At 39.5% G+C, this 11,708-nt stretch overlaps 1 long non-coding RNA gene across 1 annotated transcript in view; it reads left to right on the top strand.

Annotated features, from left to right (window-relative positions):
* LOC143730784 (uncharacterized) overlaps positions 1–10,779 on the top strand; it is a 98,316-nt gene extending 87,537 nt beyond the window's left edge. The window contains exon 4 of the long non-coding RNA XR_013200611.1: positions 10,659–10,779. This is a non-coding gene — a long non-coding RNA (uncharacterized LOC143730784). The remainder of the gene's footprint in view (positions 1–10,658) is intronic.
* Positions 10,780–11,708: the final 929 nt, after the last annotated feature.

Here is an 11,708-nt window from a genome sequence, read left to right as displayed (position 1 = left end):
GCTAGAACGGGGAAGGAAGCGGATTACATTACCTCAGATGGAGACAAATATATTAACAACTCACATATATATCAACGGAAACACTTTACGAAGGCACGTCAGAATTATGACAACACGATAAACAGGCACGGAAAACAAGTCCTACAGCTCTGCAAAAGCCTGGGTCTGTATATAGTTAATGGCAGAACAAAGGGAGATTCTCTGGGTCGGTTCACCTACTGCTCATATCTGGGCAGCAGCACAGTAGATTACGCCATCACTGATGTAGACCACAGTAAAGTCAACTATTACACAGTGATGCCACAGCTGCCATTATCAGACCACAGTCACACAGTCCTCAGTCTGAACAGATCCGGGAATCTCCGGCCTTCAGATCCGAAGGTCAAACTGCACCCCCTCCCCTCCACGTTTATATGGGGTAAAGACAGTCCTGCCCAGTACGAAGCCCAGCTCCACAGCACCCGGGTCCAGAACATGATAGATTCATTTCTGTCCAAGTCATTTAGCGAAGAGAAGAAAATGATAAATTTAGCAACCCATCAATTAAACGAAATATTTTCTACAGTGGCCAGAAAAGCCCTGAGAAAAAGAAAAAAATATAGATGTAAGAAAGAAATTGCAAAAGATGGTTGGTTTGATAAAGAGTGCCAAAAATTAAGAAAAGAATTAAGATCATTATCAAATATAAAACACAGAGACCCTGCAAACCATCAAACACGAGACAAATATCAGCAAACCCTCAAAACATACAAGTCAATACTAATACAGAAAAAAGCGGATCACATGAAAGCAAAGCTTAATAAGATTGAGGAGGCAGTAGATCAGAATTCTTTTTGGGAATTATGGAATAAATTAGATAAATCAAAAGAACCTAAACACATTCCCATCTATGACCCAAACATCTGGACCGAACATTTTGAAAAACTCTATTCCCAAAACGAACCAACCCTTACCCAAAAACACCTGACCTCCCAACTCCATAACCTGGAACGCACTGTAAAAGACCAGCTAAACCATTTAGACCAGCCCATATTACTAATTGAACTAACAGACAAGATAAAATCCCTAAAAAATAAAAAATCCTGTGGCATAGATTTAATATCAAATGAGATGCTGAAACACAGCAACCCCAAACTGAAAGATGCAATCCTCAAATTATTCAATCTTTTATTAAAATCAGGACACTTCCCTGAGATATGGAAAGAAAATTTGATTACACCAATCTTTAAACAGGGTGAGAAGTACGACCCAAATAATTACAGGGGCATCACAGTGAGCAGCAACCTGGGCAAACTCTTCTGCTCCATCATCAACGACAGGCTAGTCCAGTTCCTCCAACAACACAAGATCCTTAACAATTCTCAGATTGGATTTATGCCTAAACAGAGAACATCAAATCACATTTACACACTTCACACACTCATACAAAAACACGTCCAACAAACAAAACAAGGGAAAATATTTGGCTGCTTCATTGACTTTAAAAAAGCCTTTGATTCGGTATGGCATAATGGACTTTTACTAAAACTAATCCAAAGTGGGATAGGAGGAAGGACATATGACATTATAAAGGACATTTACAACGGGAACAAGTGCGGGGTTAAAATTAATGACAAACGTACTGATTATTTCAGTCAAACTAAAGGAGTCCGTCAAGGCTGCAGCCTCAGCCCGACTCTCTTTAATATCTATATTAATGAATTGGCATCAGCACTTGAGAAGTCCTCTTGTCCCGGTCTGACCCTCGAGGACAGAGAAATCAAAAGCCTCCTGTACGCTGATGATCTTCTGCTGCTGTCTCCTCATGAAGAGGGTCTGCACCAAAGCCTCTCGCTTCTGGACCAGTACAGCAGCGACTGGGCCTTACCCATCAACATGGACAAGTCCAAAATCATGATCTTTCAGAAAAAACCTCGCCTTACTGACAAAAAATACAAATTTACACTTGGGGGAACAATTCTTAATCATGTCACCTGCTATAATTATTTGGGTCTGACAATCTCAGCTTCTGGAAAATTTGACACTGCAATAAAAGATCTGACTGATAAAGCACGTAGGGCTTATTACAGTATAAGAAAACCCCTGTTCAAATTTAACCCACCCATTAAACTGTGGCTGAAAATCTTTGACAGCATCATCAAACCCATCCTTCTTTACGGCTGTGAAATCTGGGGCCCAAAATTTAAATTAAATTACGAATCCTGGGACAAAACCCCCATTGAAATTTTCCACCTTGAGTTCTGCAAGAACATCCTGGGAACTCACAGAAACGCTCCAAGTCTGGGTTGCCGGGCAGAATTAGGCAGATTCCCTCTCCTATCCGAAATCCAGAAGAGAGCCGTAAAGTTCTGGTTTCATCTATCAGATGCGCAGACAGAGAGTTACCATCACTGCGCTCTCAGATACAGGGCAGGACACACAGAGAGTGACCCCATGCGATATTTAGTGGAAAAACACCAACTCAATTCATCAATTCAATTTAGACACTCAAAAGTAAAAGAAATAGGGAAAATAACCAAAGAAGAATACATACACGATTGGCAGATAAAGGTCACACAATTACATAAATTACAATATTTCCACAAAATAAAGTCCGATTATAAATTGGCACCATACCTGACTGATATCAGTAACTATGGTCAGAGAAAGCTCCTGACAAAGTATCGCATTAGTGACCACAGTCTGTGTGTGGAGACGGGCCGACACAAGCAGAGCTGGAGAGAGAGAGAGCTCAGACTGTGTTCACACTGCACTGATGGAGTCGTAGAGGACGAGCTGCACTTCCTCACTGAGTGCAAAAAGTACAAAAACATCAGAGACGCTTATTTTACACAAATAGCACAGATTATACCTCAATTCCAACAAGAGAGCCTCATAAACAAACTGTCTTATATTTTGGGAGAGAAAGAAGAGTGTATTCAGCTGGCAGCGCAGTATGTGTCCTCCTGCCATCATATGAGGGAGAAGGGCTGAACCCTCTTACCCATTAAACTGCTCTCTGTACTTATTTTTGTTACTGTATATATTTTTGTTATTTTATTTATTGTGATATATTTATGCATAATATTGAAATGTTTTTTTTTTTTTTTTTATTGTTCACTTTTATGTATCTACATATATGTTTATAGATTACTATTGCTTTGGCAATATTGTGCTACTTTACACAGTCATGCCAATAAAGCTCAATTGAATTGAATTGAATTGAGAGAGAGAGAGAGAGAGAGAGAGAGAGAGAGAGAGGGAGAGACACAGAGAGAGAGAGAGAGAGAGAGAGAGAGACACAGAGAGACAGAGAGAGAGAGAGAGAGAGAGAGACAGAGAGAGAGAGAGAGAGAGAGAAAGAGAGAAAGAGAAAGAGAAAGAGAAAGAGAGAGAGAAAGAGAAAGAGAAAGAGAAAGAGAAAGAGAAAGAGAAAAAGAAAGAGAGAGAGAGAGAGAGAGAGAGAGAGAGAGAGAGTGTGTGTGTGTGTGTGTGTGTGTGTGTGTGTGAGTGTGTGAGTGTGTGTGTGTGTGTGTGTGTGTGTGTGTGTGTGTGTGTGTGTGTGTGTGTGTGTGTGTGTGTGTGTGTGTGTGTGTGTTTGCAAATGTTTTTGAAACAAAAAGCCGGTTGAATTGCGATACTTGAAAAAAAATATGCATTGCATTAACCATGCCTGCATTTTAATGCATTGTATTTTTAGGACTTGCATTTTTTTATTGGCTCAAATTTGACATGGTTGAATATTTAAGCTGTGCATATTTCAATTCAAAGCATTTCAAACACATTTTCATTATTAAAAAATCAATAATCCATATTCACCCTTCATATTTCACTTCCAAAATATTCAAACTTTTTTAAAAATCCAACCTATAATATTCAACAGGCAATTTTCAATCCATTTTATTTTGCTTTACAAATTCGCTTCCACAAATTCAGTGGTTCAAATTCGACAGTAAATTCAACATTGACATCCAGGAACTGCAGGAAAAGCAGTAGATTACTGATCATAATCTCCATCTGCTGTTAGTCATCCTCGCCAGCAGGGGGTGCAAGCGCGTGTTGTTTTATTTAGGCTATTTGTACATCTGTGCAAATGTAGTTTTTGAACCACTGAGAAGTGGTTTTGAAAAGTGGTGGGGACAATATAGACCATGGCAGAAATTGGTGGGGACATGTCCCACCCGCAAATTACGCCTATAGATATACTGGCATAAAGTTGGCTTGACATTGGACATTCGCGCGTAGGGACCGTCTCTAAAGTTACATACGACATTACACACGTTTCTAACTTCAATAGCCAATTTCAATTTATTTGAATACATATCAAAAATATAAAAGGTGTGCATCATGCCTGACACCTACCACTTTTCTGTAAGTCATTATCTCCCAATGCTATTGAAGTTAGAAACATGTTTAACAATGTATGTGTAACTTTAGAGACGGTCCCTAAATTTATGAATGTCCAATGTCAAGCACATGCCAGTATATCACTGGGAAACACGTAGTGTGAAACTGTGCACGTTGAGTTGATTTTCTGAGTCCATCTGCTTGCCTATAGCCATATAGTAGCCTACAGCCTTCTCAACAAGGTGCGAGTTTGGTCTTTTATATCACTGTATTAGTTAAGCTACGTTACGCGTTTTATATGTTTTATTTTTTTATATTTATAGCCCTCATAATAATCACAAATACACTTATATTTCTATAAATATGTTTTTATGAATGAATGGCTTGCTCTAACTGTTGTTCGGTCTTTGTCAACAACACGCGCTTGCTAACAGCGCTATGACTAACAGCAGATGGAGATTATGATCAGTAATCTACTGCTTTTCCTGCAGTTCCTGGATGTCAATGGCTGCGTTCGGAATCGCATACTTCCCTACTATATAGTAGGGGGAAAAGAGTAGGCGAGCGAAAAGTATGTACGAATCATAAAAGTGTAGAGATTCGGACGATAGTGCCCTTATTGCCTCAAATTGTACGGTCACCTCTGGTGAATTCATCAGAATAAAGCCGCAGAATGGGAACCGCTGTGTTGAGATGGCAGTATGTGGGGTTCAGCGCCTGTAAATACATGCTTGTAGTTTGAATAAAGCAGGGGTTTTCAAACTGTGGGTCGCAGATTGGGAAGAGGTGGGTCGCGCAGTCACTATTGACTGCAGCAAAATTTACGTTTCATGAATGACACACACACACACAAATTTACGTTTCATGAATGACACACACACACACACACACACACACACACACACACACACACACACACACACACACACACACACACACACACACACACACACACACACACACACATCGTTTACTCCAATCACTGCTCTGCATTCTGCATGAGATCGCATTGCACCGGAGAATTCAAATGTCACGAAAGGCTGATTCAGATCTGGGCTACGTTCCCCAAAATTATCGTGAGCTAAGTTTATTGTAGAGACCATTGTTGGCAATGAAATATCGATCTACGATCTACTTAGGCATACGGTGCTTTTGGAAAACGCATTCATCTGTCGTCTGTTCAACACAGCGCTGTTGTCTTTCAGAGATATGGTCTTCGTAAGAGTGTGTTGTTTGCATTCCCTCGCATGCATTTTGCTACCTACCAACACATAAGGAAAATATTTATGTAAAACGTATTTCACATGTACACACACGAGGACGAAAGTGTTTTCTGTGCTGAACAACGTGATGAGTTTAACAACACTTGCAGCATAAATATTAGTATTGAAATTTTAGGTCATAGGCCTACTGTCAACTAAAATAATTTAGAAAATTAAAATGATTTGTTGTTATATTAAACCTTTGGTTAAGATTAAGGTTACTTAATCTTTAATTTATTTAATTTTTGTTCTGCCGTGTCTGGGTAAATTAGTTGAAGCAGCAGACAGGAACTACTCAGTATTCTTCACTTTATTTCAACAGCCATTAGGCTGCTATTTTAATTCTACATTTTTTTGATAATGTACCATAAGTTTGTATTGCAATTAAACTTAATTGTCTTTCATACTATGACAAGAAAAAAACTGCTCTGAAGAGATCTAACGCCTCCCACCCCACCCCACATTTATGCTTTAAAATTATTTTGGTGGGTGTTGGGATAGATTATTCTTGTCTAGGTGGGTCCTGGAATGGAAAAGTTTGGGAACCCCTGGAATAAAGCTTTGTTTCATGTGTTGTTGACTTGTATATGCATTTGTTTATTGTGATGGTTACTTGTATTTGTTCTTTTACTCATTTATTCATGTTTCTTATTGTTGTCAGTATATAAAATATAATTATTTAATTAATGTATGCATTAATAAATTCATTGCTTGACTGACAATTGAGATGTTTCACTGCATTTATCTAGTGTGTATTCATGCATAACTATGTCATATGACAAAACAAATTATATTTTGTATGTTTATTATTCTGTTTAAGTTTTGGGGTGGGCTAACAATGCAATTCATTTTGAGGTAATATTAATTTTTAAGGAGTGATAATTAAATTTTTCGAGTATAAAATCAACAGTTTTCTCCAAAGGAGAGATCTTCGAGCAGCTGCCCGTCTCCTTTGTGCAGACGTTATAAACGCAGAGGAAAACTGTTCTAGGTTGTGCTTTTGAGTTACTGATGTTATGAAGTGTTAGTGCACCTGCCGCTCATATCATTTAAACGTATTACATACAAGATCATGGAAAGATACCATAGTTGTATCTAACAATGAACAATCATAATGACAAAACAGAAAACATAAAGGGCATTGGTTTGTGTACATCATAATATGATATTTATAGGCTACACAGGAAAAAAGAACAATAACAAGGCTAAATATCTTTAAATAGTTTTTCATAATACATAAAAAATTCTGAGGGATCAAACAAGAGGTTAATTCATCAAGAAAAAGAGGAAAACTTAAAGGAGACACTTTTTGGGTATAAAATAAAGAAATTAACAACATATTCAAGAGATGACGATGTTGGGGTTTCTTAATAAAAAGTTATATCGTTAGGCCCTATACGGATAAAACTGTGGGTCACATTAGTAGGGTTTAAAATATAACAACTTAAATCAACCCTAAATGTATTCACAAAATAATGGACAGCTGTTTCTTCAATAATAGGCTACCACAAAATGAGCAAGTTTCATCAATATCAAGATATTTACAGATAGATGAATTAAATGTGTTGTTCATATCTTTTAAGTGTGTTAACGCGTCGTAGGTCACATGATAACGTCAACATGGCGGATGATGTCCGGATCGCATTCATACTCAACGAGATTTGGCTATATAGTACCTACTCTTTTAGCACTTGTTAAGTAAGTACTCATTGAAATTAAGTACTCATTGAGTATGCGATTCCGAACACAGCCAATGTTGAATTTACTGTAGAATTTGATCCACTGAATATGTGGAAGCGAAATAAAATGGATTGAAAATTGCCTGTTGAATATTATAGGTTGTATTTTTAAAAAGTTTGAATATTTTGGAAGTGAAATATGAAGGGTGAATATGGATTATAGATTTTTTGAATAATGAATAATGTGTGTGAAATGTTTTGAATTGAAATATGCACAGCTTAAATATTCAACCATGTCAAATTTGAGCCAATAAAAAATGCAAGTCCTAAAAATACAATGCATTAAAATGCAAGCATGGTTAATGCAATGCATATTTTTTTCAAGTAGTGCAAATCAACAGGCTTTTTGTTTCAAAACATTTGGCATTATTTTACTTCCGTGTGTGTGTGTGTGTGTGTGTGTGTGTGTGTGTGTGTGTGTGTGTGTGTGTGTGTGTGTGTGTGTGTGTGTGTGTGTGTGTGTGTGTGTGTGTGTGTGTGTGTGTGTGTGTGTGTGTGTGTGTGTGTGTGTGTGTGTGTGTGGACAGAAGAAAGGCGGTGAGTTCAGGTCGGGCTAGCTCATGCCAGTTTGAGGACACGCAACAGGAACGAGCGTAATTGACAATGAAAGCTGAGGAGAATTACACTGTAAGATGATGAGTTGATTTATCAGCGTTTTAATATACTCTCGATAATAGAGATTTTTAGATTGATACTGTGGCAATTTAAGGTTGTGTGGAATCTGCAATCTCTGACCCAGTTTGTTTGCTGGTTGCAATGGTGCAATATGCTGTGTTTCATGCCAACCAGCACCCCGGGGTGTTGAAACACTATTGGGTGAACTGGCAGTGGGCGAGATCACACACACCAAAACAAAAAACGTTTTTCAGAGAAACGAGTATGTGAACTCATCATGTTTCCTCAATACATGCAAACATATTGTGGTATTTTTATGCTTTAGTAGAGTAAAAGTTACATACAGCAGCTTTAAGGCCCAACTTTTTTAATAATTGGGGAGGACAACATGTGAAGAGTGGACATAAACCACATTCAACCTCCCCTGTCTAGTTCTACACTCATAAGGATATCTGTCAGGTGGACGATATTATCGCCACAAGTTCACTAAGGAAGTGTGCTATACAACAGTGGGTGTAGTCCACTTAGGGCTGGATAATAATTCAATGTCAATAGATATATTGCGATATCATTTTTTTCAATGATATGTGTAGTCCACTTCAGTCTATCCATCTGCCCATTCCTTCCAAAGCAAACTTTAGAAAGTGTGCATATTTAGGGACTATGTTTACACTGACACCTGATGGAGGTGATATAAAAACATCAGATTTTTTAAAAACACATTCACATTCTTACCCACCCGCGATCCCACAATCGAAGTGTTGTGGCAAAACTTAAAAACCATCATCACTGAGAAACTCTGAAACCAAACTGTCTTTTATAAAAGTATGTATTCTTACAAGAAGGACCCAGTCACTATACAGAGGTTAAGCTGTGGCATGAGTCAGACAATACCAGGAAGGGCTGAGCAATCTTTATACTAGTTTTTTCCCAAGGTCTCCAACGAAGCAGAGCCTCCTTTCTGCCAAATTCCTTAGATAAAGGAACCATGGCTGCTAGCCTTGCAGTTTCAGCAGAACAAACACTCGACTGTCTTCCCTTCAGAAAAGAGCTCAGTGAGAGCAGAGCTTCCTCAACCGTTCTGTCAAATGCACTTGCTCTACTTCCATTGGCAGCGCGAGAGCCTTCAAAGAGGATGCAATGCCAGGAGAGAGATATTCACATCCTCGCATATCGCTATACAAACACAGCCTTTCCACATATGAATATTTGATTGTGTGGGAGACACAATGCAAACCAAATACAAATTTCCTCCATTATCTCGACTCCTCAATGTGGAGATCTGGGAAAGTCTTATATATTGGTGTCAGCAGAGGAGGTGGATTATTCAAAGCATCCGCCTCAACTTTCTCTCCACATCTAATTCCCAAGAACTAGACACACCACATAATATCATCTTAGGCTCCATCCACACTACTGCGTTTTAGTTTAGAAACGGAGAATTAAAACGAATATGATCTCCGTCCACACCAGCGTTTTAGCTGCGTATTAGAACTGATCTCCGTCCACATTAAACGACTGAAAACGCGGATCACGTCACCATTCTCCTACACGGGGCGTGCGCGTGCCGGTGTAAACAGGAAACGGATTGACTATTCCTCAGGTTGATAAGTGCCGATCTCGACATTCGAAAGTTTTCACACCTCAGGAACCACAACTTCATTGATAAAATGATCTCACCACGCGCTGGTTCTTCCCGCTTAACCCAAAACCGGCGCTCCATGTACAGTCGATACCGCCGCTGCACACGCGAACTGTCGCAGATCGCTCGAATAATAGCTTATCTCCGGCGCATGTAGGCAGTTATAGCATTGTAAAATGCAGAATTTACTTGCACTAACGTAACTGGTAGTCCAGGCTGTTGTTGTATGTTTTCTTCCGTTGTATAACCCAATCAGAGAGCCGAGCGAGAGCCTCTGCGTCCTCGTTTCTAAAGTCTTCACTAAAACGCCCTCCGGAGATTCAAAACGCAAAACGGGGTCTGCAGCGTTTCTAAACTTCTCCGTTTTAGGTCTTCGTTTTTGCCATTTTAGTCTGGATGGGAGGAGCAAACGTAGCAAAAGGTCTCAGTTTCTAAACTAAAACGCAGTAGTGTGGATGGGGCCTTAGCCAGGGTGGAATTACCAAAGACTTCCTGAGCCGACATGAGAGCATTGATGTTTAATTAATATCAATATTTAATTGGTAGAATTCGCAGAGAAAGCTTCCAAATCTTAAAATATGACTTGAGCGCAATGTAGCTAACAGGAGAAGACCAAATAAAAGAAAATATACTCTCGTAAAACTACTCCCCGTGATCTGCATACAATCTCCACTATTGATACTCAAACCGCAAAGTGCAGACGCTCGACTCTCATCGCTCAAGAGAGAGTCAACAAGGCCGGAGCTACACACAGCGAATGCAATGACTCACAATAAAATGCTTTCAGCAAGAGCAGATTTCCCTCTGTGCAAATACTTGAATCTCATCCCTTGAGAGAGAGAATCAAACAAGAACAGCTCTTATCTTTATAAGATTGGCGCCATTTCACACGTGCTTCAGACACCGGTTTCCATGGGATTATCCCCATAGCATCAGCAACTGACGCAGTATTGAGTTCCCTCGAAAAGCAACCAAATAAAGTTGTAACTGAGGAGAAATGATGCACAAATCTGTTCTATTGATCTTTGTTTGTGTTATACTACTTCTGAGAATGTTTTTTCTCTTTTCTCTTAGAAAGCAGCAGTTCTAATAATCTAAGCAGCAACATATTCTCCATCATCTGCAGTCATTGATTAAACAATGTATATTTTATATTTTTGCATCATTATTTATTATGATACATATTCATGTAATATCAAAAAATATCAAGCCTATGGTTAAGAAATGCACTGTTACAGAATATGCTATATAAATGTAAAATCTATTTAGAAAATATTCATCATATATTCTACCAGAATAGAAGATGAATGTGTATAAATGGACATTATATTTATATGGATATTATATTTATAAGTACATTTCATGACTACAGTACATGGTTTTTAATTAATCTGATCTGAATCTGACATTTACAGTAATCATTGATGTAATTCATGTTCCCTTTCAAGGGAACTTCGAGCTGCGTCAAACGCTGCGGGAACGCCCCTGCGTTGTGCGTCATGAAGCACGTATGGAATCAGCCCAATGGAGAGATGAAACGTCATAGGCGGGTGACGTCATCGACCAGGAAACTATAAAGCACCCCAAAAACACAAGCGCATTAGCTTCTGTGCTTTCAGTCGCGCTACATGTGAATCTGTCCCTGTGTGATATTGTCTGTCTTACATTCCCTGCACCACACAAACAATTTATCCCTATATATATATATATTGAGAGATTATGGCGGACGAACAGCAGTTTAGAAAGTGTGTTCCTCCCTGCTCACGTTATTTAACGAGCGGGGATACACATGATCTTTGTGTTGTTTGTTTGGGAGTTCAGCATGCCCAGTTTGCTCTCGAGGGAGCAGACTGTGAGCATTGCGAGCGTTTGCCGTTAAGGACGCTCCGCTCCCGCCGATCGCTCTTTGAGGAGACGGTTCGGTGCGCGCTCCCCGCGGTTCGGGTCCCGCTTCTGCCGAGGCAGAGCGGCGGCGCTTATCGTGGGGATCGCAGATGGATCTCACAGCGGGGTTTGAGACGGGCTCTGCCTTATCTCTCCCTTCACCTGTGAGATCCAGTGCCTCAGTCCCGGGTTCGGAAGCACGCGCTGCGGTTTCTTCCGCTCGGGCTGAGGCACCAATGC

The sequence above is a fragment of the Siphateles boraxobius genome, unplaced genomic scaffold (assembly GCF_051911475.1).
Source record: "Siphateles boraxobius isolate OS27281-9 unplaced genomic scaffold, OSU_SipBor_1 81, whole genome shotgun sequence".
NCBI lineage: Eukaryota > Metazoa > Chordata > Actinopteri > Cypriniformes > Leuciscidae > Siphateles > Siphateles boraxobius.
This window is presented reverse-complemented; position numbering and strand designations above follow the sequence as displayed.